Consider the following 18,250-nt stretch of genomic DNA (forward strand, 5'->3'; position numbering starts at 1 on the left):
CCTGTGATCCAGGGACAAATTCCCCGTGAGAACACACAGTGCACCTCAGGCTGGCGCAATAACATGCTGGCTTCTGCTGCTGCAGGCTTACCCTGGATTCCGTACCCTTCCCTCCCCGCGGCCTGAGTGAGCCAGATCCCCCAAGTCAGCTGCTCCTTTAACCCCCCCACCATTTGGGCAAAGAGGAGACACCAGAGCGCGACCTACATGCAGAGGTGGGGCCAAATCCAAAGCTGAACCCCAGGAGCTGTGCGAACAAAGAAGAGAAACGGAAATTTCTCCCAGCAGCCTCAGGAGCAGTGGATTAAACCTCCACAATCAACTTGAGGTATCCTGCATCTGTGGAATACCTGAATAGACAACTAATCATCCCAAAATTGAGGCAGTGGACTTTGGGAGCAACTTTAGATTTGGGGTTTGTTTTCTGCATCTAATTTGTTTCTGGTTTTATGTTTATCTTAGTTTAGTATTTAGAGTTTATTATCATTGATAGATTTGTTATTGATTTGGTTGCTCTCTTCCTCCTTTTTTTTATAAATAGATATATATTTTTTCCTTTTCCTCTTTTTGTGAGTGTGTATGTGTATGCTTCTCTGTTTGATTTTGCCTGTATAGCTTTGCTTTTAACATTTGTCCTAGGGTTCTGTCTGTCCATTTATTTTTAGTATAGTTTTTAGTGCTTGTTATAATTGGTGGATTTGTTTATTGGTTTGGTTGCCTCTCTTCTTTTTTTTTCTAATTACTTTTTAATTTTAATAATATTTTTTTAATTTCTTATTTTAATAACTTTATTATTACTTTTTTTCTTTTTTATTTCTTTTTTAAAATTCCTTTTCTTCTGAGCTGTGTGGCTGACAGGGTCTCAATGCTCCGGCTGGGTGTCAAGCCTGAGCCTCTGAGGTGGGAGAGCCAAATTCAGGACATTGGTCCAGCACAGACCTCCCGGCCCCACATAATATCAGCTGGCGAGAGCTCTCCTAGAGATCTCCGTCTCCATGCTAAGACCCAGCTCCACTCAACAACCAGCAAGCTCCAGTGCTGGACACCCCATGCCAAATAACTAGGAAGACAGGAACACAACCCCACCCGTTAGCAGAGAGGCTGCCTAAAATCATAAAAAGTTCAGAGACACCCCAAAACACACCACTGGACGTGGTCCTCCCCACCAGAAAGAAGAGATCCAGCCTCATCCACCAGAACACAGGCACCAGTCCCCTCCACCAGGAAGCCTGCACAACCCACTGAACCAACCTTACCCACTGGGGTCAGACACCAAAAACAATGGGAACTGTGAAACTGCAGCCTGGTAAAAGGAGACCCCAAGCATAGTAAGTTAAGCAAAATGAGAACACAGAGAAATACACAGCAGATGAAGGAGCAAGGTAAAAACCCACCAGACCAAACAAATGAAGAGGAAATAGGTAGTTTACCTGAAAAGTAATACAGAGTAATGATAGTAAAAATGATCCACAATCATGGAAATAGAATGGAGAAAATACAAGAAACGTTTCACAAGGACCTAGAAGAACTACAGAGCAAACAAACAATGATGAACAACACAATAAATGAAATTTAAAATTCTCTAGATGGAATCAATAGCAGAATAACTGAGGCAGAAGAACGGATAAGTGACCTGGAAGATAAAATAGTGGAAATAACTACTGCAGAGCAGAATAAAGAATGAAAAGAATTTAGGACAGTGTCAGAGACCTCTGGGACAATATTGAATGCACTAGCATTGGAATTATAGGGGTGCCAGAAGAAGAAGAGAAAAAGAAAGGGACTGAGAAAATATTTGAAGAGATTAGAGTTGAAAACTTCCCTAACATGGGAAAGGAAACAGTCAAGTCCAGGAAGCACAGAGAGCCCCATATAGGATAAAATCAAGGAGAAACATTCCAAGACACATATTAATCAAGCTACAAAAAATGAAATACAAAGAAAAAATATTAAAAGCAGCAAGGGAAAAGCAACAAATAGCATACAAGTGAATCCCCATAAGGTTAACAGCTGATCTTTCAGCAGAAATTCTGCAGGCCAGAAGGGTGTGGCAGGACGTATTTCAAGTGATGAAAGGGAAAAATCTACAACTAAGATTACTCTACCCAGCAAGGATCTCATTCAGATTCGACAGAAATTAAAATCTTTACAGACAAGAAAAAGCTAAGAGAATTCAGCACCACCAAACCAGCTTTACAGCAAATGCTAAAAGAACTTCTCTAGACAAGAAATACAAGAGAAGGAAAAGACGTACAGTAACAAACTCAAAACAATTTAAAAGTATTAGGAACATACATATCAATAATTACCTTAAATGTAAATGGATTAAATGTTCAAACCAAAAGGCTGAATGGATAAAAAAACAAGACCCAGGGCTTCCCTGGTGGCGCAGTGGTTGAGAGTCCGCCTGCCGATGCAGGGGACACGGGTTCGTGCCCCGGTCTGGGAAGATCCCACATGCCGCGGAGCGGCTGGGCCCGTGAGCCATGGCCGCTGAGCCTGTGCATCCGGAGCCTGTGCTCCGCAACGGGAGAGGCCACAACAGTGAGAGGCCCGCGTACTGCAAAAAAAAAAAAAAAAAACAAAAAAAACAAAAAAAACAAGACCCATATATATGCTGTCTACAAGACACCCACTTCAGACCTAGGGACACATACAGACTGAAAGTGAGGGGATGGAAAAAGATATTCCATGCAAATGGAAATCAAAAGAAAGCTGGAGTAGCAATTCTCATATCAGACAAAATAGACTTTCAAATAAAGAATGTTACAAGAGACAAAGAAGGACCCTACATAATGATCAAGGGATCAATCCATGAAGAAGATATAACAATTGTAAATATTTATGCACCCAACATAGGAGCACCTCAATACATAAGGCAAATGCTAACAGCCATAAAAGGGGAAATTGACAGTAACACAGTAATAGTGGGGGACTTTAACACCACACTTTCACCAGTGGACACATCATTCAAAATGAAAATAAATAAGGAAACACAAGCTTTAAATGATACATTAAACAAGATGGATTTAATTGATATTTATAGGACATTCCATCCAAAAACAACAGAATACACAGTTTTCTCAAGTGCTCATGGAACATTCTGCAGGATCATATCGTGAGTCACAAATCAAGCCTTGGTAAATTTAAGAAAATTGAAATAATATCAACTATCTTTTCCAAAAACAGTGCTATGAGACTAGATATCAATTACAGGAAAAATACTGTAAAAAATACAAACACATGGAGATTAAACAATATACTACGAAATAACCAAGAGATCACTGAAGAAATCAAAAAGGAAATCAGAAAATACCTAGAAACAAATGACAGTGAAAACACAACAATGCAAAACCTACGGGATGCAGCAAAAGCAGTTCTAAGAGGGAAGTTTATAGCAATACAATCCTACATCAAGAAACAAAAAAACATCTCTAATAAGCAACGTAACCTTACACCTAAAGCAATTAGGGAAAGAAGAACAAAAATTCTCCAAAGTTAGCAGAAGGCAAGAAATCATAAAGATCAGATCATATATAAATGAAAAAGAAATGAAGGAAACAATAGCAAAGATTAATAAATGTAAAACCTGGTTCTTTGAGAAGATAAACAAAACTGATAAACCATTATCCAGACTCATCAAGAAAAGAAGGGAGAAGACTCATATCAATAGGATTAGAAATGAAAAAGGAGAAGTAACAACTGACACTGCAGAAATACAAATGATCATGAGAGATTACTACAAGCAACTCTATGCTAATAAAATGGGCAACCTGGAAGAAATGGGCAAATTCTTAGAAAACCACAACCTTCTGATACTGAACCAGGAAGATATAGAAAATATAAACATGCCAGTCACAAGCACTGAAATTGAGACTGTGATTAAAAATCTTCCAGCAAACAAAAGCCCAGGAACAGAAGGCTTCACAGGCGAATTGTTTCAAACATTTAGAGAAGAGCTAACACCTATCCTTCTCAAACTCTTCCAAAATATAGCAGAGGGAGGAACACTCCCAAACTCATTCTACGAGGCCACCATCACCTTGATCCCAAAACCTGACAAAGATGTCACAAAAAAAGAAAACTACAGGCCAATATCAGTGATGAACATAGATGCAAAACTCCTCAACAAAACACCAGCAAACAGAATCCAACAGCACATTAAAAGGATCATACACCGTGATCAAGTGGGATTTATCCCAGGAGTGCAAGGATTTTTCAGTATATGCAAATCAGTCAATGTGATACACCATATTAACAAATTGAAGGATAAAAACCATCTGAAAATCTCCATAGATGCAGAAAAATCTTTCCCCAAAATTCAACACCCATTTATGATAAAAACCCTCCAGAAAGTAGGCATAGAGGGAACTTACCTCAACATAATAAAGGCCATATGTGAGAAATCCACAACCAACATGGTCCTCAATGGTGAAAAACTGAAACTGTTTCCACTAAGATCAGGAACAAGACAAGGTTACCCACTCTCACCACTGTTGTTCAACATAGTTTGGAAGTTTTAGCCACAGCAATCAGAGAAGAAAAAGAAATAAAAGGAATCCAAATCGGAAAAGAAGATGTAAAATTGTCAATGTTTGAAGATGACATGATACTATGCGTAGAGAATCCTAAAGATGCTACCAGAAAACTACTAGAGCTAATCAATGAATTTGGTAAAGTAGCAGGATACAAAATTAATGCACAGAAATCTCTTGCATTCCTATACACTAATGATGAAAAATCTGAAAGAGAAATTAAGGAAACACTACCATTTTCCACTGCAACAGAAAGAATAAAATACCTAGGAATAAACTTACCTAAAGAGACAAAAGACCTGTATGCAGTAAACTATGACACTGATGAAAGAAATTATAGATGACACAAACAGATGGAGAGATATACCATGTTCTTGGATTGGACGAGTCAACATTATGAAAATGACTATACTACGGAAGAAATCTACTGATTCAGTGTAATCCCTATCAATCTACCAGTGGAATTTTTCACAGAAGTAGAACAAAAAATTTCACGATGTGTATTGATACACAAAAGACCCCGAATAGCCAAAGCAATCTTGAGAAAGAAAAACTGAGCTTAAGGATTCAGGCTCCCTGACTTCAGACTATACTACAAAGCTACAGTAATCAAGTCAGTATGATACTGGCACAAAAACAGAAATAGAGATCAATGGAACAGGATAGATAGCCCAGAGGTAGACTCACACACCTATGGTCTACTAATCCATGACAGAGGAGCCAAGGATATACAATGGAGAAACGACAGTCTCTTCAATAAGTGATGCTGGGGAAACTGGAAAGCTACATGTAAAAGAATGTAATTAGAACACTCCCTATCACCATACACAAAAATAAACTCCAAATGGATTAAAGAACTAAATGTAAGGCCAGACATTATAAAACTCTTATAGGAAAACATAGGCAGAACAGTCTGACATAAATCACAGCAAGATCCTTTTTGACCCACCTCCTAGAGAAAGGGAAATAAAAACAAAAATAAACAAATGGGACCTAATGAAACTTAAAATCTTTTGCACAGCAAAGGAAACCATAAACAAGATGAAAGGACAACCCTCAGAATGGGAGAAAATATTTGCAAGCAAAGCAACTGACAAAGGATTGATCTCCAAAATATACAAGCAGCTCATGCAGCTCAATATCAAAAAAACCAAACAACCCAATCCAAAAATGCGCAGAAGACCTAAACAGACATTTCTCCAAAGAAGATATACAGATTGCCCACAAACCCATGAAAGGATGCTCAGCATTACTAATCATTAGAGAAATGCAAATCAAAAGTACAGTGAGGTATCACCTCACACTGGTCAGAATGGCCATCATCAAAAAGTCTACAAACAATAAATGCTGGAGAGGGTGTGGAGAAAAGGGAACCCTCTTGCACTGTTGGTGGGAATGTAAGTTGATACAGCCGCTATGGAGAACAGTATGGAGGTTCCTTGAAAAACTAAAAATAGAACTACCATATGACCCAGCAATCCCACTACTGGGTATATACCCTGTGAAAACCATAATTCAAAAAGAGTCATGTACCACAATGTTCATTACAGCACTATATACCATAGCCAGGACATGGAGGTAACCTAAGTGTCCATTGACAGATGAATGGATAAAGAAGATGTGACACATATATACAATGGAATATTTGTCAGACATAAAAGGAAATGAAATTGAGTTATTTGTAGTGAGGTGGATGGACCTAGAGTCTGTCATACAGATTGAAGTTAGTCAGAAAGAGAAAAACCAATATTGTATGCTAACACATATATATGGAATCTAAAAAAAAAAAAAAAAGTTCTGAAAAACCTAAGGACAGGACAGGAATAAAGACCCAGACGTGGAGAGTGGACTTTAGGACACGGGGAGTGAGAGAGGTTGGCTGTGACGAAGTGAGAGAGTGACATGGACATATATACACTACCAAACCTATAATAGATAGCTAGTGGGAAGCAGCCACATAGCACAGGGAGATCAGCTCGGTGCTTTGTGACCACCTATAGGGGTGGGATAGGGAGGGTGGGAGGGAGACACAAGAGTGAGGGGATATCGGGATATGTGTATGCGTATGGTTGATTCACTTTGTTAAACAGCAGAAGGTAACGTACTGTTGTAGAGCAATTATACTCCAATAAAGATGTTAAAAAAATAAAATTATGATGTGAAGGATAGAACAACTCATGAAGCATGATGAGTGCCATTATTGCCATGGGAGTAGATGACTGAAGTGAGTGAAGGGGAAGGTCATTGGAGATGTGGAGTTAGAGTACTGAGATTTCAGAGAATTGTTCTCTCTGTGGACATGGAAGGAAACTAGGATGGTGGAAGAAATTAAGATGATGTGTCAAAGTCTTCAATAAATGAGGGAGACTAGCCAGGCACTTGTCCTCATTGATAAACAGGAGTGTAGGATAATACAGCCAATGACATGAGTGAGCCTCAAAGGAGAAAAAGCTTACAGAAGAGAGTTAGGAGTTATATGGTGCTGGAGTAGCAGTGAGGAACAGGGAGTGCCCTAATTCAGACCCGAAAATGGGTGGAGTGTTGGAAAATGAATAGCCTTCCCTTGAAAGACCTACAGGGAGAGTGAGGTCCTCAGGGGAGAGCTGATTTTGTCTTAAGCAAACAAGGCAATATGTAGTAAAAAAGTTGAGGTTGTGGGGAAGTTTGTTAATAATATGAGTTTTAGAGGACACAGTGGAAACATTTTAATTTATGGAATAGAAGCAGCATATTACAGAAAATTGTTGGCATGGAATCAATAAGCTTGTCATAGCCTCACTTCTTAATTTATAGTTTGCTGAAGATTAGTGAAATTAATTCGTACATTTACTGAGATTGTCAATTAAGTAAGGAAAGTTATTCACATGCTCCTTGAATTCCAGCAGGCTTGGTCATGTTAATGGCACAGAGAAAAGTCAGAAAATATATATGTAATTAAAATATTGATAATATAAAAGCAGGAACTGAGTTTGTACTATGTTATGTACTTTAAGAATTACATTTATAAAGCATATAAAAATCAATTCAGAAATTTGGAGATCAAAGTCACCTACATATGACTAACTAAAAGGTTATCGTGATTAAAACTTATTATGCTCATTGTTCTTGCTGCCATTTAATACCAAATCGTAGATGACTTTTATTCAAAAGGAAGCAATTATACTGAATTTATTATACTGCTAGACTAGGTATTTTAAACTACATTTCAGAACATTTTAGGTCTGAGTCTTATAGGATAAAATAACCTTATGTATATGTAAAGAAAGATTTAAAATCCCGCTCACATTTTTAAGATTATATTCTGGTGTATATGAGATTTGCAGCTCCAGCTCTTCCAGAAAATGGTCTTCTGAGATTATATGGAATGATTCCTCATGGAAGGGACTGAATGCAAATTTTATTTCATATAGAAATAGCTCAGCTATGGACTGGAGATGGATTGGTTTTCCTGTCTGAAGAGAAGGGGCGAGGTAATGTGCTGGTTTTGAAGATTTCTTTCTTCCTTCTTGTCCCTTCCTTCCCCAGCTGGGCTCTCTCTCTTCATTTGATAGGGAAGATTCCCGCTCTCCCCGCAGCCCCACCCTAGGCCCCTCCACCCATGCTTTAACTGGGCTTCCATCCTGGGGTAAAACGATGGAAGCATTGGCAGGAAATTGGGGCCCTGGAGGAAGAGAGATGCCTGAGTATTTCCCTCCCTCTTTCTCTACCTTGGTGGCATTTCTGGTACTGCTTGTTTCTTCTTGGACTCCACAACTCCTGGGCAGCCCCACCATGAGTCCACCTTCTGCCAGGACAGCTCACACCCTAGGTTTCAGTAATCCATACCTCTGCCTATTTTCTCTAGCTCTTGGGTAGTCACAGTTTCTGCTGTTCGTGGTTACAGCCTCTGGTTGCCTTTCTGATCCCTCTTGCCATCCTCATTCCTGTATTAAATTACCTTTGTTTTAAATACTTAGATAGGTTTCTGTTTTCCTGGTTGGACTTTGACTGACATAAATTTCTAACTGATAAAGTTGTGGTAAGACTCTATAAGTATAAATCAAGAAAATAGGGCAGTGACTGATAGGTTCTTAAATTTTTGAGTGGGAAAAGCAACTTTACAAAGCAGTTATGCATCATTTTTCTAAATTGTACAAAAAGGCACAGGTACCTCACAAACAATGTATAGTCCCATTAAATAGCTGCAATCACTTTCCCAACTCCTAATAAGTCATGTTGTCAGGAAAGAATTTTGAAAAGAATGGAGCCAAAGATATGGTGATTTGAATCATTTTGATACTAGTTTGAGGAAAATACCAGTCATCAGAATAGTTCCCAACTCTGCCACAGTTATAAGGAGCTGAAGTACTAGGCATTTGCATTTTATGCAAAGGATGCTTTTCTGAAGGCCACCTTTAATTCAAAAGGCATATAATTCAAGGCTAAATTTTCCATAAGCCTGAATAAATCTACAACTTGTTTTACTAGTACATTGTGTCATGGCATTTGATTGTCCTCCTTGGTGGTCTTTTATCCCGTCTTCTTTTCACAGTTATTTGGGATTTTTCCTGAACTATAACTAGCCCTACCACTTGATCAATAATATACAGCATATTTTACATATAAGGAAAAAATTAAAGTATGATAATAGTGAATGAAAATTTCTTGTGCAATACTGATGAAGTAAACAAAACAAGACTATGGAAGAAAGATTGGGTGGGTATTTATAGTTTATATGAAAAGGTCATCTATTTGGCAAGAGCATACACATAATTTATAATAAAGTTGGCCTGCCAGCTCTGAAATCATAAAATTCTTGGTGAGCTTTTACAAACTGGGGAGGTCTAAACAATTTTCTTTTTCAAATTTTATACCTGGGGTGAGACTTTAGTAGCATGTTATTTTACATCATATCAAATTTGTGTAGTTCAACATAAAATGAGAACCCAAGTCACAGCAAAAAGTTTCAGTGCTTTACTAATCTGAAGTCAAGGGGCATATATGTTCTCAAAGGTTTTTTTTTTAATTACTATGTAATATTTCAAGGAAAGTTTAAAAAAATTCTTCCATTCAAGTTTGGAATAAAAATAGGATTTAATTAAACAGTATCTGGTGACTGTGATACCAGTGTGAGAGTATCATAAAAATACACACACCTGGGCTTCCCTGGTGGCGCAGTGGTTGAGAGTCCGCCTGCCGATGCAGAGGACAGGGGTTCGTACCCTGGGCCGGGAAGATCCCACATGCCGCAGAGCGGCTAGGCCCGTGAGCCATGGCCTCTGAGCCTGCGCGTCTGGAGCCTGTGCTCCGCAACGGGAGAGGCCACAACAGTGAGAGGCCCGTGTACCGTAAAAAAAAAAAAAAAAAAAATTACACACACCTTTGAATTTTGCATTAACTTACTATCCTTTTAAGTTTAATAATTAGGAATAGTGTTGAAATATTAATTGAAATGTTCTTCGTGTCTGGTAATTCCTCTTTACCCTGCAGCCTGTTTCCTATTAAAGCTTAAACAGAAGACTCAGGTACCATTGCCTGAGTGAAAGAGGAATAGAAAAATCAGTCAATTTTTGGCTTTTAGTTTTAAGAATAGGCTTATAAATGCAGGGGAGAAGCAACAGTTTTGAAAGAAAAAATGTTTTTGAGTTTGAAGAATCTGGGCATTTGTATTGGCTTAAAAAGCCAAGACATTGACGAGCTTGAGCATGCAGTTATGCCATGAAGAACACGTATGAAAAATACTGGCGAAGACAGTTTTTCTTCTCCCTGACTAGGAAAAATCTCAGGAACTAAGAGGAGAGGGGAGTCTAAAGGAAGGAAGAAAGTGAGTTCTAAGTATGTCTCCGATAAGTGGGCTGTACTCTGGTCCCTGCGGTTGGAAGAGAGGGAGTAGAAATTAAAACCCCTAGAGAGGTTTTGGTGTTCAAGGCCAGTGGCAGTTGAAACCTTACTTCAGGGTTGAAGCCCAGGGACACAGCCAGCTATGAAGGGAAGCACTCCTGATTTCCTAAGAACTCAGGGCATGTGGAATAGAATATCTACGTGGGGACTTCCCTGGTGGCGCAGTGGTTAAGAATCCGCCTGCCAATTCAGGGGACACGGGTTCAATCCCTGGTCCGGGAAGATCCCACATGCCGCAGAGCAACTAAGCCCATGTGCCACAACTTCTGAGCCTGCACTCTAGAGCCCACAAACCACAACTACTGAGCCAGCGTGCCACAACTACTGAAGCCCGCACACCTAGAGCCCATGCTTCACAATAAGAGAAGCCACCGCAATAAGAAGCCCGTGCACTGCAACAAAGAGTAACCCCCGCTTACCACAGCTAGAGAAGGCCCACGCACAGCAACGAAGACCCAATGCAGCCAAAAATAAATACATTTATATATATATTTAAAAAAAGAGAATATGTGGCATGTCTAGGCAGAGAGGACTGCAGACAGCCTTAGAAAGCTCTCTGCTGTTCTCAAGTGGCATGGAGGAGTGACCACATCTTACTGTGAAACCCAGAATGAGGCCTGGGAGTAACTGAGAAAAATCTGGCACTGTAGAGATCTTGCGGATAGTTTAAGGAAGATGTAGGCCATGTTTGGACCTCGTGTGGAGATGCAATAGGTCACCTCAATGTCTTACGTGATTTTCAGAAATTTTGGCCCATGACCTACAAATAGGAAAGACATTTTACATTATGGGCCAGGACCACAAAACATTCATAAAACAATATTTTTATTTGTGGTGCTGGCTTATGTTTTCTTTTCTTTCCTATTTTATTCTTTCTTGTAAGAGCATCTGTGTGATCTACTGAATTGATGTCATAGATTGAAACCCATAGTTTGAAAAACATTCTTTAGTGGATGCCAGTAGCTAGTCTTCCTGGCAGTCTCTAACTCCTCCCCACCCGTGAGATGTAAACAAAGGGGAGAGAGACCTCCAGATTGACTGAGATTGGGACCAAATGTGATTAGGTAACATTATAAAAATGTAATCATATTTCATATACTCTTGGGTACATTGAAAAAAAATTTGCATTCATTATAATACTCAGTGCTTATACTTAATAAAGAAGTACATTTGAAAATCAAAATTGAGTGGAGAAGAATGTAATATCTTGCATTTTATAAATTGCTCACAAGATTTTGAACTATTTGGTATAATTAGTGCAATACAACCCACCTAATGGTAGCTTCCTGATTCGTGGGGGAAATACATGGTTGAAAATAACCTCTTGGAGTATCGACATTGCCAACTCGAAGCTATCATAGAATGATGAGCATTTCTCCAGAAAAGGGTTGGTAATGTTCTAAAATTCTTTCAAATCAGAGGGAAATATTTTTTCTTGTGCATGTTGAAGGTAAGAGTAGAGAGAAGACACTTTGCCAGTATTGGAGTAAGGGCCTGGAATAGATTCACCTGTACTGTAGACCTTAGAGTTCTATATCATGTTAATTGTGCTTTCCTCTTAATGTATTTGCACTCTTTCCTTATGTTTATGGCATTCTTATCTGTCACTCTCAGTGATAATAATCCCTTCAGAGAAACTGAGGCAAATTCTGCCAACAAAATTAGGTTGTTGGCATTCTATAACATTAAATCACTTCATCTTGTTGGCCTGTAACCTAAAAAAATCGTGGTAGGCCCAGAAACAAGTTTCTTGAGGACCCAGAAATACTGACTTAGGACAAGGCAAATGGGGAGAGAATTATTTATTTCTGTCTTAGTCCATTCAGGCTGCTATACAAAAATACCATAGACCAGGTGGCATATAAGCAACAGAAATTTATTTCTTACACTTCTGGAGTCTGGGAAGTCCAAGATCATGGTGCCAGCAGATTCAGTGTCTGGTGAGAACCTGCTTCTGGATTCATAGAAGACCATCTTTTTGCTGTGTTTTCACAAGGCAGAAGGGAGAAGGGAGCTCTGAAGTTTCATTTATAAGGGCTCCACCCTCATGACCTAATCTTCACCTAATGACCATCATATTGAGTGTTAGGATTTAATGTATAAATATGGGGGCAACACACGCATTCAGTCTATAGCAATTTGCTAGTCAAGGAAGGTTATCATGTTGACACATCATTGGGAACAGTATGACCTAACCTGTAATGGCAAGGAAGTGACAGAGACACAGACTGATGGCAAGGTTGCATTTGAGCCCAAACCTCAGGCAGCCCATGAGGTCTAGGACAAAGGCCTTTAGTTTGACTCAGACTCACTCTACAGCTCTTGAGTCTTACTATAGACCTGGAAGGAGCAAGATCTTTGATGAAAAGACAATGAAATAGAAAAGTTACACGTTTCCTGAGAAAACTTTTACTCTGTCCCTGTATTCCTTGTCATGTATATTTGGTTAGAAAGCCTTTACTTTTTAAAGTAAAGTATGTTACAGCTTTATAAAGTATCTTGTTCTAACCAGGAAGTCACAAACAAAATCCCTCTAGGGACCAAATAGAAAACAAATAAATGGAGAAACCTAGTGTAAGAGAGAATAGAGGTGATTATGGAAAATTGGAAAAATCTATGCTCTATTTAAAAACAACCAAACACATTTAAAAATATCAATGTGTAGGCCTAAAAGGATGGTCTGTCACTGGATTCAGCTCTGTTCTACCAGTTTGCCTTCAATCAAGAAACAAAGAATTCAGTTCATCTCAGAGGAGTACAATGAGATTACGAATATAGGTCAGAGTGAATACAGATCTGACCACTCCAGCTTCTGGTGGACCAGACTTAAAGCAGACATTGACTCAGGGCAAGGAAGGGGGAAATCACTTACGGTAGGGGTGGAGGCGAGTGACATGGGTGGGGGTGGAAGCAAGTTATATCAGCTTCACCTGGAAGCTTTTTCAAAATACACACATCCATTCATTTCTCCTCCCACCCCTAGATTTTGATATGAACCACCCCAACCAAAGCCAGGTCCTGCAAATAAGAATTATTACTTTAGGGCTTCCCTGGTGGCGCAGTGGTTGAGAGTCCGCCTGCCGATGCAGGGGACACGGGTTCGTGCCCCGGTCTGGGAGGATCCCACATGCCGCGGAGCGGCTAGGACCGTGAGCCATGGCTGCTGGGCCTGCATGTCCAGAGCCTGTGCTCTGCAACGGGAGAGGCAACAGCAGTGAGAAGCCCACGTAATGCAAAAAAAAAAAAAAAAAAAAAGAATTATTACTTTAATGGGCTATTGTTGCTGCTGATAATAGTACTTGGTATTACTCTGATATGAGGGGAGTGCAAACAAGATTGAAAATCATTCCTTTCGAAGGTCATCTACTCCAATAAGATTTTGACTGTTTTATATTATTTCTTTTTTTCTCTAACTCCAATATCTAGTTCCAGTGAAGAATCAGAAGGAAGTCTGATCTCTTCTTGTAAAAACACTATTTCCTTCCCCTTGAGTCAGTGTTTTCTCATTAGTTCAGATATAGTTCTTGAGGAAACTCTTCAAAACATAAATCTGAAAAATTTCTCTACAGTGAGATACCCCTGTGTGCCTCCCTGCCCTCACCAGGCACAGAGAAACACTTCTATTATTTTCTCAGGGTGCTACAGATGTACATCATATATATGCAAATGAGGTATGTATTTTTTTTAATGTGTACTATTTTAAGGCAATAAAATTTGTCAGAAACTAAAGGTTCAAAATAGGCTTTTACTAGTTATACCCAGAGAGTAGAAATACAGGTGTATATGTAATAAGATGGAGAAAATATTATTCTCCAGAATTCCAGGGACTGGAAAGGGCAGACTGGCTTGACTGGCCTGCTTACCAAGAAATAAATTCTTGAAATGGGGGAGCATCTACATCCTGCAGAGGTGTGTGTGGTGCAGGGAGAAATTTCTAGAGGAGTATGAGGTGGGGAGGCAGTGACATAGAGACCCATAACTCTTTAAATTTTTTTAAAAATTATTTTATTTTTTATTGAAGTACAGTTGATTTACAATGTTCTGATAATTTCTGCTGTACAGCAAAGTGAGTTAGTTATACATATATATACATTCTTTTTAATATTCTTTTCTATTATGGTTTATCACAGGATATTGAATATAGTTCCCTGTGCTATATAGTAGGACCTTGCTGTTTATCCATTCTATATATAATAGTTTGCTCTCTACTAATCCCAAATTCCCATTCCATCCCTCCCTCACCCCCCCTTCCCCTTGGCAACCACAAGTCTGTTCTCTATGTCTGTGAGTCAGTTTCTGTTTCATAGATAAGTTCATTTGTGTCATATTTTATATTCCACATATAAGTGATATCATATAGTATTTATCTTTCTCTTTCTGAGTCACTTCACTTAGTATGATAATCTCTAGGTCCATCCATGTTGCTGCAAATGGCAGCATCCATTTGCATCCATTCATCTGTTGATGGACATTTAGGTTGTTTCCATGTCTTGGCTATTGTGAATGGTGCTGCTGTGAACATAAGGGTGCATGTATCCTTTTGAATTAAAATTCTGTGCAGATACATGCCCAGGAGTGGGATTGCTGGGTCATATGGCAACTCTATTTTTAGTTTTTTGAGGAACCTCCATACTTTCTCCATAGTGACTGCACCAACTTACATTCCTGCAGAGTGTAAGAGGGTTCCTTTTTCTCAACATCTTCTCCAGCATTTGTTATATGTAGATTTTTTAATGATGGCCATTCTGACTGGTGTGAGGTGGTACCTCATTGTAGTTTTGATTTGCATTTCTCTAATAATTAGTGATGTTGAGCATCTTTTCATGTGCCTGTTGGCCATCTGTATGTCTTTGGAGAAATGTCTGTTAGGTCTTCTGCCCATTTTTCTATTGGAGACCCATACCTCTTTAAGCCTTAGTAAAACTACAAAGGTCTACAAAGCTCTTATATTATCATCACAAGTATGACTGGACTTTTTTTTTTTTTTTTTTGCTGTACGCGGGCCTCTCACTGCTGTGGCCTCTCCCGCTGCGGAGCACAGGCTCCGGACACACAGGCTCCGCGGCCATGGCTCGCGGGCCCAGCCGCTCCGCGGCATGTGGGATCTTCCGGGATAGGGGCACGAACCCGTGTCCCCTGCATCGGCAGGCGGACTCTCAACCACTGCGCCACCAGGGAAGCCCTGACTGGACTTTTAAAATGGAAAACAGTAGTGTTTATGTTATGATTCTTGAAGTCCACTTCACAGTGCAAGCTCTTTCTGTCTCTCACTTAAATTACTGCAGTTCAGTTGTGTCTTCAGAAGTTGGTATCCTTGATTCAGGCAAACTTTTCTCTCTAAAACACTTTTGCTCAGCTGCCAAACTGATGCTTCTACAGTATTAAAAAAATTGTGCCATATTTAAAGAATAATATTGGTGACTCTTGTTTGCCTTACAAGGGAATGCCAAACTTCTTACCACAACATACTCATGACCCTTCATGACGTTGTCCCAGAAACAAAGGCTTGCTGACATTTCTTGAAGGGGTCATGCTCAGTCACCCTTTTATTTTCTTTTGTTCACACTGGCAAACCCAGTGTTTAATAACTCTAGGGTCAGAAATAATCCGTAGTGAAAACTTGAGCTACGTTAAGGAGGAAAAAGCAACATTGTTAGAGAATGAAGAAGACAGAGTCAAATGCAGGTGACATTGATATCTCTAATTTTTGAACAGTTTAGTTATAAATGTTCACATGCTCTTCATTAAAAAAAAATTATGAAAAGGAGTATTTGCCTTTGGTTCTTTGGATAAGAGTTGGATGATGCCTTGGCTCCATTAATTTTATGATCAAAAATCTTGTCTCATCAGTCCAGGTTGGAAATCAGACTTTTCAACATTCCTATTAGCAACTGTGTCTTACTTTTTCTGTATAGCCATGGCAACTAGTTCTCTGCAAGTTATTTGGGTATGGTTCACATAGGGTCTCTTTTGTAGAAAAGCTGCAAACAATTCGTTTCTCTTAAAAAGTGAACTGAGGAAATAAGATTATACAATATGAGAGTATCAAACTGTATTATGTAAATGCAAATAAAATAAAATATATTCTTTCTAAAGTGCCATAGGGTATTAAGAAGAGGTTAATGGGATTTACATGAATTCTCATAAATAAACCTCCTCAGGTTACCCAAGTCCTCAGAGAGGAGGCAAAGGACAGTGAACTTCAGTCTTTGATATTTAATAAGATTATTTTTTAAACTATTTTATACAGAAATCACTTAATATCACTCTTCATGAAATGATAGAAAATTTTAAGTTTGTTGCTTCAGCCATCGGTGTTCAACATACAAATTTTATTTGACCCAGTTGGATTTCACTGGTTTGTAGATAAGTGGGGTCATTCTGCAGGCAACATTATATAGTCAAATTCATGCCAGGTTATTGTCATTGAAAAATAAGAGTAATATTGTCTCTCATTTATTGGGGAACTGTGGGTAAATTGTAATCCCACTCAAATGAGAGGTTCCGTATGGTAAAAAAATTGCAATATATAGCATTCTGCATTTTATTAAGCAGTCAAAGTAAGAATGTCATTCAGGCATTTGAATATTGAAATTTAAACACTGAAAACTAAAATAACCTTCTTTTTCCCTGAATAATTCTGATAATACAAATCATATTATCACATATAATCAATATATATATGTATTTGAAAGCTTTTCAATTTGTTTTAAGGTCAATGTTTAGATTTTTGATCTTTCTCTTTAGCTTCCTTGCCTCTTACTCTTTCTATGATCCACTGCTTTCATTTTTAAAAAATTTTATTTTATATTGGAGTACAGTTGACTTACAATGTTGTGTTAGTTTTAGGTGTACAGAAAAGTGATTTAGTTATACATATACATATATCTATTCTTTTTCAGAGTCTTTTTCCCATATAGGTTATTACAGAGCATTGAGTAGAGTTTCCTGTGCTATACAGTAGGTTCTTGTTGATTATTTTATATATAATAGTGTGTATATGTTAATCCCAACCTAATTTATCCCTCCCCCCCATCTTTGCCCTTTGGTAACAATAACTTTGTTTTCTAAGTCTGTGACTCTGTTTCTGTTTTATAAATAAGTTCATTTGTATCATTTTTTTAGATTCCATATACAAGTGATATATGATATTTGTCTTTGTCTGACTTACTTCACTTAGTGTGATAATCTCCAGGTCCATCCGTGTTCCTGCAAATGACATTATTTCATTCTTTTTGATGGCTGAGTAATATTCCATTGTATATACGTATCACACCTTTTTTATCCGTTCCTCTGTTGAGGGACATTTAGGTTACTTCCAGGTCTTGGCTATTGTAAATAGTGCTGCAGTAAACACTGGGGTGCATGTATCTTTTCAAAGTATGGTTTTCTCCAGATATATGCCCAGGATTGGGATTGCTGGATCATATGGTAGCTCTATTTTTAGTTTTTTAAGGAACCTCCATACTGTTCTCCATAGTGGCTGTACCAATTTACATTCCCACCAACAGTGTAGGGGGGTTCCCTTTTCTCCACACCCTCTTCAGCATTTATTGATTGTAGACATTTTGATGATGGCCACTCTGACTGGTATGATGTGATACCTCATTGTAGTTTTGCTTTGCATTTCTCTAATAATTAGTGATGTTAAGCATCTTTTCATGTGCTTTTTAACCATCTGCATGTCTTCTCTGGAGAAATGTCTAGATCTTCTGCCCATTTTTTGAGTGGGTTGTTTTTTTTGATATAGAGCTGCATGAGCACTGATTTCACTTGTATACATATAAATCTATGTGTAATATGTAGCTAGTGTATCCATTTTAGAGCCTAACGTT

This window comes from Mesoplodon densirostris, chromosome 8, assembly GCF_025265405.1.
Source record: "Mesoplodon densirostris isolate mMesDen1 chromosome 8, mMesDen1 primary haplotype, whole genome shotgun sequence".
Classification (NCBI taxonomy): Eukaryota; Metazoa; Chordata; class Mammalia; order Artiodactyla; family Ziphiidae; genus Mesoplodon; species Mesoplodon densirostris.